The 11,467-nt window shown below is 41.0% G+C and overlaps 1 protein-coding gene across 6 annotated transcripts in view; it reads right to left on the minus strand.

The window, feature by feature from the left end:
• MYPN (myopalladin) overlaps positions 1–11,467 on the minus strand; it is a 2,130,465-nt gene that overhangs the window by 33,371 nt on the left and 2,085,627 nt on the right. The gene's annotated exons all lie outside the window — the stretch shown is intronic.

Below are 11,467 nucleotides of genomic sequence, written 5' to 3' on the forward strand. Positions count from 1 at the left end.
CTATCCATTTCCATCCAGTGGTTGAGCTCTCTTCATATATACTCATGTATCTCAGCAAGATAATGAGAAACCTTCAAGCCAACCACATGCCATTACAGATGGGCACCTGGCTTCTATCATAAAGGCCCAGCTGCATTCTTCCTAAGATATCTGTGTTCATATGAAACTCCAAATTTCACCTAAACCACCAGGTTTTTACTTAATTCAAGTTTATTAATGCCATGTTCTTTAATCTTGCCAAATCCAGCTTTCTTGAAATCCTGAACAACAATATTTGAAGAGACTGACCCAGTTCAAACATTTGCTGACATTGTGGTATACAGTGCCTTAGTCACTGGATCATGGCAGCTCCTAATCTGTCATACTCCCTGCAGAATCTGCATTGCTGAATACTACACCCAGAGAGGTCATTGGGTCAAGTGATAATCATTTAATCTACCTTTTTAATTTCTCCAAGTCTTTTGGATTTCTAATACCATGACAGAAATGGACCCCATTCCTAACTCAAAGTACGATTAAAGTTCATGAAATTAGTATTGTTTCAATTTTTGATGTTAACCAGAAGTCTTTTGCACAGCAGCTGCAATGTGCCCAGTAATGACTCCTTCTGCAATTCATACGAGGTTAAACTAAGCAGGGAAGTCATCTTAGACTTGTTTTCTTCAAGTTTTAAAGCCATCACTACATTTGGGTCTTGTGAGGTCGGCAAATATGTATGCAGTTCTACGATTGCAGATCTATACATGTAATCAATTTCGAGGAGGCTCATACCTCCTTCAGGACAGGGAATAGATTGTCTTGATATACATGATATACACTGATTTTTATAAATCATTTGATGAGCATGTAGCATCCTTCTTGTTTTCCTGTCCAACTGATCCGACATTTTTTGGGACCAGCCAATCACTCCAAAACAGTACATTAGGAGAGGAAGAGCAAATTGGTTTGTAACTTGGACTTTGTTCCTAGACTTCAATGATGTTTTCAGTTTTAATTTTAGTCTTCTAAAACATTCCTTACAAAATTTTATTTGCATTTGTTAATGTTTTATTGCTGATCCTTCATCAACTCCCAAATATTTATACACACTTGTTCATGTTCTTTTATATCACATTCCTATCCCAGATTGATGCCTTACTGGCGTTGCAGCTTTCCTGCTTTAAAGGTTGCTTTTGCACATTTATCAAGACCAAATGACAGTCTTATATCCTCTGAAAAAGTTTTGACCACTTACAGCTGTGCTTTCAGTTCCTCATCTGAACTATACAGTTTAAAATCATCCACAAAAAGATGATGAGAAATCTTTACACTTTGTTGTTTTCTAGGAGCCATACTGTAGCCATGATCCAGTCTGTTAAGTAAACAGCTTAATGAGTTAAGGGCAAGACAAAACAGCACTGTTCTCAAAGAGTCATCTTGGAATATTCCACTTTGAATTTTTATCCCTGGAATAATAATTTGTCCTTTAGCGTGGCCTAACTGCAAAGTGGTTGCTGTAATGTAATTTATCAGAGTACGATGTATCTTGTAGATTTTAAGCACTCTTTAATCCATGAATGTAGAATACTGCCAAATGCTTTTTTTGCAGTCTGCCCATGCCATACCTAGATTATTTCCCTTTTTACAGTCTTCCATTATGACTTTAACAATAAATGATATTTTGTTCCATATGACTTCCTTTTGTTACCCTTTTGTTCTATTTCCATGTTTGAGTTTTGCTCTAAATAACTATAAACTCTGTTGGCATCAGTTCCAGTGTATAGTTTACACATCTTCGGCAGGCAAGTTACTGGTCTATAATTTTTTAGGGTAGCTTGCAGGTTTGCACTTAAGTAGGAGTATTGTTTTTCCTGTTGTTAACCAAGCTGGTGTCTATTCGGGGTGTGCATACAAATAGCTCTTACTCATGGCTAAATCTTCATGTAAAGATGCTAATACTTTTAGCCAGAAGTTAGATACTGCATCTGCCCCTGGGGTTTTCCAGTTAGGACCTTTTCTTAACTTTGTTTCAGTTTCTCTGGCCATTACTTCATCCCATTTCATATCCTTTACATTTGAACTTCTTATTCTTTCTTTTACTTCTTCAATCCACTCAGCATCTTTGTTATGTTCCACAGGCTGTTCACAGATATTTCTCCAAAATGTATCTATTTCTTCCTTTCATGGTGGTGTTTTAATTCCTTTTGCCTTGTTTCCCATTCTCTATAAAATCATTTTGGGTCATCATTAAATTGCTTATTTTGTACTTTTCCTTTATTTGCATATCTTCTAAGTTTTTCTGCCTGTGCTGATATTTTTAGTTTATTATTTGTGATAGATACTGATCAGTTCTGATACTGTACATTGCCTTTATCATGTTTATCTTTCTGAGTATTTTTGTTGACCTTTTCCTTCCTGTATACTCTTCTAACAGTGACATGTCTTGTCTTAGTTGATTTATAATTTTCTCTATTCGATACTTCCATGACAGCATTTGATTTCTCCCCTTCCTTTCCCTTACTGCTCTGTGTTTTAGTGGTAAGACTGTTATTAATTCAGCTGCACAGTAATATATCCTATTTACTTTTGTTATATTGCATGAATCTCTATGAACAGACCTAATTACTGTGTCCATTTTTTTATCAAACATCTAACTTTTGGGGTTTTATTGACTTTCTGTAGTCTATTTCTTTCATTGATCTCAATATGACTGCATGTCTCTATTAAATCAAGCAATTCTTCTGCTAGATCAATTTCTTCTAAACTGAGGGTTTATTCTTTGTTCTCCATTTCCTGTGAGTATTCTATATAAAGTTCCAGATCATCTTCCTGTGCCATATTCTCTTCAATTTCATCCTGTGTCATTGTTGTCTTTTCATGCGGGAACTCACTGGCCTATCACGCCACAACATGACTTATGTCAGAGTTGCCACAGTTTCCTGTTCCCTCCCTTGCTGTGCAACTCTAACTGAACCCCTGCACTGGTTTGCTATGGAAGACAACAAAGTGTCTTCACATGGCAACTAACCAGATATTTCCCATTCCACTGGTCCCTCCTTAATTTGGGAATCCATTGTTCCATCCTGCTGCAATGGCATCAGAGCTAGACCTTCCACACTAAATCCTTCACTTTGAAGGTTTTCCAGAACCCCACCTTCTATCTCTTCAACTTCTCCATTACTAATCCTTTTGTCTACTTTTCCTTTTTATCTTCTTTTTTTTTTTTTTGGACTGAAACATTTTCCATATCCGGATGCCTTTGCCTGTATTTCACTTCAAATATCTTTGCTGCTGCTGTTTTTGTACTGATTAGTTTTGCTTGCTCCTTTGCATAAATATTACACACCATATTAAACATCTTTTTCTTACTCGTGTCCATAGTTCTGCTTCAGATGTCTTTTGCTTTTCCTGTTTCTCCTTACTTGGGGGACGCATTGTTACATCATGCTGTATTTATTCTTCAGATGTCTCCTGCTCCTCCTGTTTCTCCTTACTTGGGGGACGCATTGTTACATCATGCTGTATTTATTCTTCAGATGTCTCCTGCTCCTCCTGTTTCTCCTTACTTTGGGGACGCATTGTTACATCATGCTGTATTTATTCTTCAGATGTCTCCTGCTCCTCCTGTTTCTCCTTACCTTGGGGACGCATTGTTACATCATGCTGTATTTATTCTTCAGATGTCTCCTGCTCCTAATGTTTCTCCTTACTTGGGGGACGCATTGTTACATCATGCTGTATTTATTCTTCAGATGTCTCCTGCTCCTCCTGTTTCTCATTACTTGGGGGGACGCATTGTTACATCATGCTGTAGTTATTCGTCAGATTTCTCCTGCTCCTCCTGTTTCTCCTTACTTTGGGGATGCATTGTTACATCATGCTGTATTTATTCTTCAGATGTCTCCTGCTCCTCCTGTTTCTCCTTACATGGGGGGACGCATTGTTACATCATGCTGTATTTATTCCTCAGATGTCTCCTGCTCCTCCTGTTTCTCCTTACTTTAGGGACGCATTGTTACATCATGCTGTATTTATTCGTCAGATGTCTCCTGCTCCTCCTGTTTCTCCTTACTTGGGGGACGCATTGTTACATCATGCTGTATTTATTCTTCAGATGTCTCCTGCTCCTCCTGTTTCTCCTTACTTGGGGGAAGCATTGTTACATCATGCTGTATTTATTCTTCAGATGTCTCCTGCTCCTCCTGTTTCTCCTTACTTGGGGGGCGCATTGTTACATCATGCTGTATTTATTCTTCAGATGTCTCCTGCTCCTCCTGTTTCTCCTTACTTGGGGGAGCATTGTTACATCATGCTGTATTTATTCCTCAGATGTCTCCTGCTCCTCCTGTTTCTCCTTACTTGGGGGGCGCATTGTTACATCATGCTGTATTTATTCTTCAGATGTCTCCTGCTCCTCCTGTTTCTCCTTACTTGGTGGGTGCATTGTTACATCATGCTGTATTTATTCTTCAGATGTCTCCTGCTCCTCCTGTTTCTCCTTACTTGGGGGACGCATTGTTACATCATGCTGTATTTATTCTTCAGATGTCTCCTGCTCCTCCTGTTTCTCCTTACTTGTGGGGGCGCATTGTTACATCATGCTGTATTTATTCTTCAAATGTCTCCTGCTCCTCCTGTTTCTCCTTACTTTGGGGATGCATTGTTACATCATGCTGTATTTATTCTTCAGATGTCTCCTGCTCCTCCTGTTTCTCCTTACTTGGGGGGATGCATTGTTACATCATGCTGTATTTATTCTTCAGATGTCTCCTGCTCCTCCTGTTTCTCCTTACTTGGGTGAATGCATTGTTACATCATGCTGTATTTATTCTTCAGATGTCTCCTGCTCCTCCTGTTTCTCCTTACTTGGGGGGACGCATTGTTACATCATGCTGTATTTATTCTTCAGATTTCTCCTGCTCCTACTGTTTCTCCTTACTTGGGGGACGCATTGTTACATCATGCTGTATTTCTTCTTCAGATGTCTTCTGCTCTTCCTGTTTCTCCTTACTTGGGGGGCGCATTGTTACATCATGCTGTATTTATTCTTCAGATGTCTCCTGCTCCTCCTGTTTCTCCTTACTTGGGGGACGCATTGTTACATCATGCTGTATTTATTCTTCAGATGTCTCCTGCTTCTCCTGTTTCTCCTTACTTGGGGGGACGCATTGTTACATCATGCTGTATTTATTCTTCAGATGTCTCCTGCTCCTCCTGTTTCTCCTTACTTGGGGGAAGCATTGTTACATCATGCTGTATTTATTCTTCAGATTTCTCCTGCTCCTCCTGTTTCTCCTTACTTGGGGGATGCATTGTTACATCATGCTGTATTTATTCTTCAGATGTCTCCTGCTCCTCCTGTTTCTCCTTACTTGGGGGGCGCATTGTTACATCATGCTGTATTTATTCTTCAGATGTCTCCTGCTCCTCCTGTTTCTCCTTACTTGGGGGACGCATTGTTACATCATGCTGTATTTATTCTTCAGATGTCTCCTGCTATTCCTGTTTCTCCTTACTTGGGGGACGCATTGTTACATCATGCTGTATTTATCCTTCAGATGTCTCCTGCTCCTCCTGTTTCTCCTTACTTGGGGGACGCATTGTTACATCATGCTGTATTTATTCTTCAGATTTCTCCTGCTCCTCCTGTTTCTCCTTACTTGGGGGGCGCATTGTTACATCATGCTGTATTTATTCTTCAGATGTCTCCTGCTCCTCCTGTTTCTCCTTACTTTGGGGACGCATTGTTACATCATGCTGTATTTATTCTTCAGATGTCTCCTGCTCCTCCTGTTTCTCCTTACTTGGGGGGCGCATTGTTACATCATGCTGTATTTATTCTTCAGATGTCTCCTGCTCCTCCTGTTTCTCCTTACTTGGGGGGACGCATCGTTACATCATGCTGTATTTATTCTTCAGATGTCTCCTGCTCCTCCTGTTTCTCTTTACTTGGGGGGCGCATTGTTACATCATGCTGTATTTATTCTTCAGATGTCTCCTGCTCCTCCTGTTTCTCCTTACTTGGGGGGACGCATTGTTACATCATGCTGTATTTATTCTTCAGATTTCTCCTGCTCCTCCTGTTTCTCCTTACTTGGGGGACGCATTGTTACATCATGCTGTATTTATTCGTCAGATGTCTCCTGCTCCTCCTGTTTCTCCTTACTTGGGGGAAGCATTGTTACATCATGCTGTATTTATTCTTCAGATGTCTCCTGCTCCTCCTGTTTCTCCTTACTTGGGGGACGCATTGTTACATCATGCTGTATTTATTCTTCAGATGTCTCCTGCTCCTCCTGTTTCTCCTTACTTGCGGGGAGCATTGTTACATCATGCTGTATTTATTCTTCAGATGTCTCCTGCTCCTCCTGTTTCTCCTTACTTGTGGGACGCATTGTTACATCATGCTGTATTTATTCTGCAGATGTCTCCTGCTCCTCCTGTTTCTCATTACTTGGGGGGCGCATTGTTACATCATGCTGTATTTATTCTTCAGATGTCTCCTGCTCCTCCTGTTTCTCCTTACTTTGGGGACGCATTGTTACATCATGTTGTATTTATTCCTCAGATGTCTCCTGCTCCTCCTGTTTCTCCTTACTTGGGGGACACATTGTTACATCATGCTGTATTTATTCTTCAGATGTCTCTTGCTCCTCCTGTTTCTCCTTAGTTTGGGGATGCATTGTTACATCATGCTGTATTTATTCTTCAGATGTCTCCTGCTCCTCCTGTTTCTCCTTACTTGGGGGGACGCATTGTTACATCATGCTGTATTTATTCTTCAGATGTCTCCTGCTCCTCCTGTTTCTCCTTACTTGGGGGACGCGTTGTTACATCATGCTGTATTTATTCTTCAGATTTCTCCTGCTCCTCCTGTTTCTCCTTACTTGGGGGACGCATTGTTACATCATGCTGTATTTATTCTTCAGATGTCTCCTGCTCCTCCTGTTTCTCCTTACTTGGGGGACGCATTGTTACATCATGCTGTATTTATCCTTCAGATGTCTCCTGCTCCTCCTGTTTCTCCTTACTTGGGGGAAGCATTGTTACATCATGCTGTATTTATTCTTCAGATGTCTCCTGCTCCTCCTGTTTCTCCTTACTTGGGGGACGCATTGTTACATCATGCTGTATTTATTCTTCAGATGTCTCCTGCTCCTCCTGTTTCTCCTTACTTGGGGGACGCATTGTTACATCATGCTGTATTTATTCTTCAGATGTCTCCTGCTCCTCCTGTTTCTCCTTACTTGGGGGACGCATTGTTACATCATGCTGTATTTATTCTTCAGATGTCTCCTATTCCTCCTGTTTCTCCTTACTTGGGGGACGCATTGTTACATCATGCTGTATTTATTCGTCAGATGTCTCCTGCTCCTCCTGTTTCTCCTTACTTGGGGGGACGCATTGTTACATCATGCTGTATTTATTCGTCAGATGTCTCCTGCTCCTCCTGTTTCTCCTTACTTGGGGGACGCATTGTTACATCATGCTGTATTTATTCGTCACATGTCTCCTGCTCCTCCTGTTTCTCCTTACTTTGGGGACGCATTGTTACATCATGCTGTATTTATTCGTCAGATGTCTCCTGCTCCTCCTGTTTCTCCTTACTTGGGGGACGCATTGTTACATCATGCTGTATTTATTCGTCACATGTCTCCTGCTCCTCCTGTTTCTCCTTACTTTGGGGACGCATTGTTACATCATGCTGTATTTATTCGTCAGATGTCTCCTGCTCCTCCTGTTTCTCCTTACTTGGGGGACGCATTGTTACATCATGCTGTATTTATTCGTCACATGTCTCCTGCTCCTCCTGTTTCTCCTTACTTGGGGGACGCATTGTTACATCATGCTGTATTTATTCTTCAGATGTCTCCTGCTCTTCCTGTTTCTCCTTACTTGGGGGGTGCATTGTTACATCATGCTGCATTTATTTTTCAGATGTCTCCTGCTCCTCCTGTTTCTCCTTACTTGTGGGACGCATTGTTACATCATGCTGTATTTATCCTTCAGATGTCTCCTGCTCCTCCTGTTTCTCCTTACTTTGGGGACGCATTGTTACATCATGCTGTATTTATCCTTCAGATGTCTACTGCTCCTCCTGTTTCTCCTTACATGGGGGGACGCATTGTTACATCATGCTGTATTTATACTTCAGATTTCTCCTGCTCCTCCTGTTTCTCCTTACTTGGGGGGTGCATTGTTACATCATGCTGTATTTATCCTTCAGATGTCTCCTGCTCCTCCTGTTTCTCCTTACTTTGGGGACGCATTGTTACATCATGCTGCATTTATTCGTCAGATGTCTCCTGCTCCTCCTGTTTCTCCTTAGTTGGGGGACGCATTGTTCCATCATGCTGTATTTATTCTTCAGATGTCTCCTGCTCCTCCTGTTTCTCCTTACTTGGGGGGTGCATTGTTACATCATGCTGTATTTATTCTTCAGATGTCTCCTGCTCCTCCTGTTTCTCCTTACTTGGGGGGCGCATTGTTACATCATGCTGTATTTATCCTTCAGATGTCTCCTGCTCCTCCTGTTTCTCCTTACTTTAGGGACGCATTGTTACATCATGCTGTATTTATTCTTCAGATGTCTCCTGCTCCTCCTGTTTCTCCTTACTTTAGGGACGCATTGTTACATCATGCTGTATTTATTCTTCAGATGTCTCCTGCTCCTCCTGTTTCTCTTTACTTGGGGGACGCATTGTTGCATCATGCTGTATTTATTCTTCAGATGTCTCCTGCTCCTCCTGTTTCTCCTTACTTTGGGGACGCATTGTTACATCATGCTGTATTTATTCTTCAGATGTCTCCTGCTCCTCCTGTTTCTCCTTACTTGGGGGGCGCATTGTTACATCATGCTGTATTTATCCTTCAGATGTCTCCTGCTCCTCCTGTTTCTCCTTACTTGGGGGGCGCATTGTTACATCATGCTGTATTTATACTTCAGATTTCTCCTGCTCCTCCTGTTTCTCCTTACTTGGGGAACTCATTGTTCCATCATGCTGTGATATACCCTGTGTTAAGCTTTCTACACACAATATTTCACTTCACAGGTATTTCGTAAGTTCACCTTCTAATTATTTAACTTCTGCTGTACTAATCTTGTGTTCTACAGTCCCTCTTTGTGATCTTATTTTTTGTAGTGTGAAATTTTCCATGTCTGTGTGCCTTTGCCTGTACTTCTCTTCCAATATCTTTGGGGCTGCTTTTTTGTACTGATTAATTTGGCTTTCTCCTTTGCATAAATATTGCACCATATCAGACCTCTCTTTCCCATGTCCATATTACTGTTTTTGTACCTTTCAAAAATCTCTAAATTTTGTTCTTTATATTTTCACACTTCTTCAATCACATAGTTTTCCAAATGGCCCAAGGTTTCTTGGTCTATATAATGTTTTTTATAAATCTGTTGTGTTAACCACTAGTCCACTTGATCATCTTTATCTCTTCATGGGTCTTTCTGGCCTATAAGTTTTTATGATTTTTGCAGACTACTACTTCCTACTACAACTGGGGGGTCATCCCCCTTGGCCTGGCCTAGCCCCACTGCAGGAACGTTTCCATGTCTTGAGGATTCTACACTGTCATTTTCTCTAGTCCTGGCACTAGTGCACCTACCAGGATTGGGCATTTCTTTAAGCTGAGTCTTGTGTACCCAGCTACCTTTTATAATTATTTAATTATTAATCTGAGTTTGTTGCTTGAATGCTGTCTCTTCTAGCCTAGACTTTTGTTTAAAAATGCAGTAGATGCGTTTCTGTAATACAACAAGCAAAACTATTCTCATCTATTAAGAATACGTCCACCAACCTCTCAACCTCTTAGCTCAAGAAATCTGGGCAAGCCTAATATAATGGGGGGGACATAAGGCCCAAAAAATAGGGACAGATTTTAAATATTGCTCTTATAAACTTGGAAAATTGCTAGATTAACAAGATTTGCATTAACATACGTTTTCTGAAGTTTATGAAGTCTGAAACTCAAATGTATGTCATTATTTTGTGATTTCAATTCTCATTGACTTGCCAGAATTCCACAACTGTTATCAGGAATAGACACAAAAATATCACGAACAAATTTGGACATTCTGCAAAAATGTGGACAGTTCAGAAATAGGACTCTGTCAGACTAACTGCCTCCAGATCTTTGAATTAGCACAGCAGTTCATTTCAGTTTTGGTTCAGGAAACATGCGGATATACTCTTTCTTTTCCTCTCTTTTTCTGATGATACTTTACTGAACAAAATGAACTGGTGATATACAAGTGGAGGATCTGCTGGTTGTATTGGCTGCTGGTGGTTGAAGCTACGAACAGATACATCATGATTGTAATGCAGCTAATCAGTGATAGATGCCATCCTTCCAATTCATTCTAACTCCAGCAGGCCCTTGTGTGGGCATGCAGACATGCACACGCATAAACACCCACACACACACACGCACAAACACATACACGCACACACACCCACACCCACACACACCCACGCACACACATGCACACACACGCACATGCACGTGCGCACACACACACACACTCGCACACACATGCACACAGACACGTGCGCACACACACACACGCACACACACACACACACACACACACACACACACACACACACACACACACACACACACACACACACACACACTCAGACTAGGTCCCTATGGTGAAATGTGATTAAAAGCAGGATGGGGAGTAGTAGAGTCTTGCTTCTCTGTGAGCATCATAGGAGGGCAGAACATCTTATTGGAGGAATTGAAGTATAAGGCCAATGATATCAGACTGCAACAATATGACTTTTTTCACAAACCGAATTGTTCTTCCTTTAGCAGATTTACTTGTTTGTATTTTCTTAAGCATGCATGCACAGTAACATAGGAATATATTCAGTGCCCAGTTGTTACTTGTTATTTTCTACATGCTGTTTCTATCGCCTGATCCTACAGACTATAAGTTATTCACCTCCTTCCTGTTGCCCATTCATCAATTTGAAACTACCATCACATGGTGGAAAGTGAGATCCAAAGGTCCGAAGGAAGGTCCTAATGTCTGGTAGGAAACCTGATGAGTGTAAGGGGTCAAGATGCTGGATCCCACACCATGCATACTTCCATAAACAAATAATCCTGGCTACAGAGTGCATTATATGACTGTAGTGCATGGAGCACAGTGATTACGTTCCGATATCTGGAAAAAGACAACTCATGTAAGCTCTTCTATGGTGTGAGGCCTGGTCTTAACAAATGTTAAGCACCACCTGCTTAAATAAAATAAACTTGTTAAGACGGGTTTCACATAAGGCAGTCAAATCTGCCAGTACTGACTAGCAAACGACAACAGCAGAATATGCTTCACACTTTCAGTGAATTTCTTGGCACCCATGTCTTGTACTCATAATAAACAGGCCATAATCCTGGAACCTGCTCATAATCCTCCATAACGTCCATGTAAGGTCTGTGCCAATTTTATCACTCAATATCTACAAGG

This window comes from Protopterus annectens, chromosome 14.part0, assembly GCF_019279795.1.
Source record: "Protopterus annectens isolate FY-2018-M chromosome 14.part0, PAN1.0, whole genome shotgun sequence".
NCBI classification, from domain to species: domain Eukaryota; kingdom Metazoa; phylum Chordata; order Ceratodontiformes; family Protopteridae; genus Protopterus; species Protopterus annectens.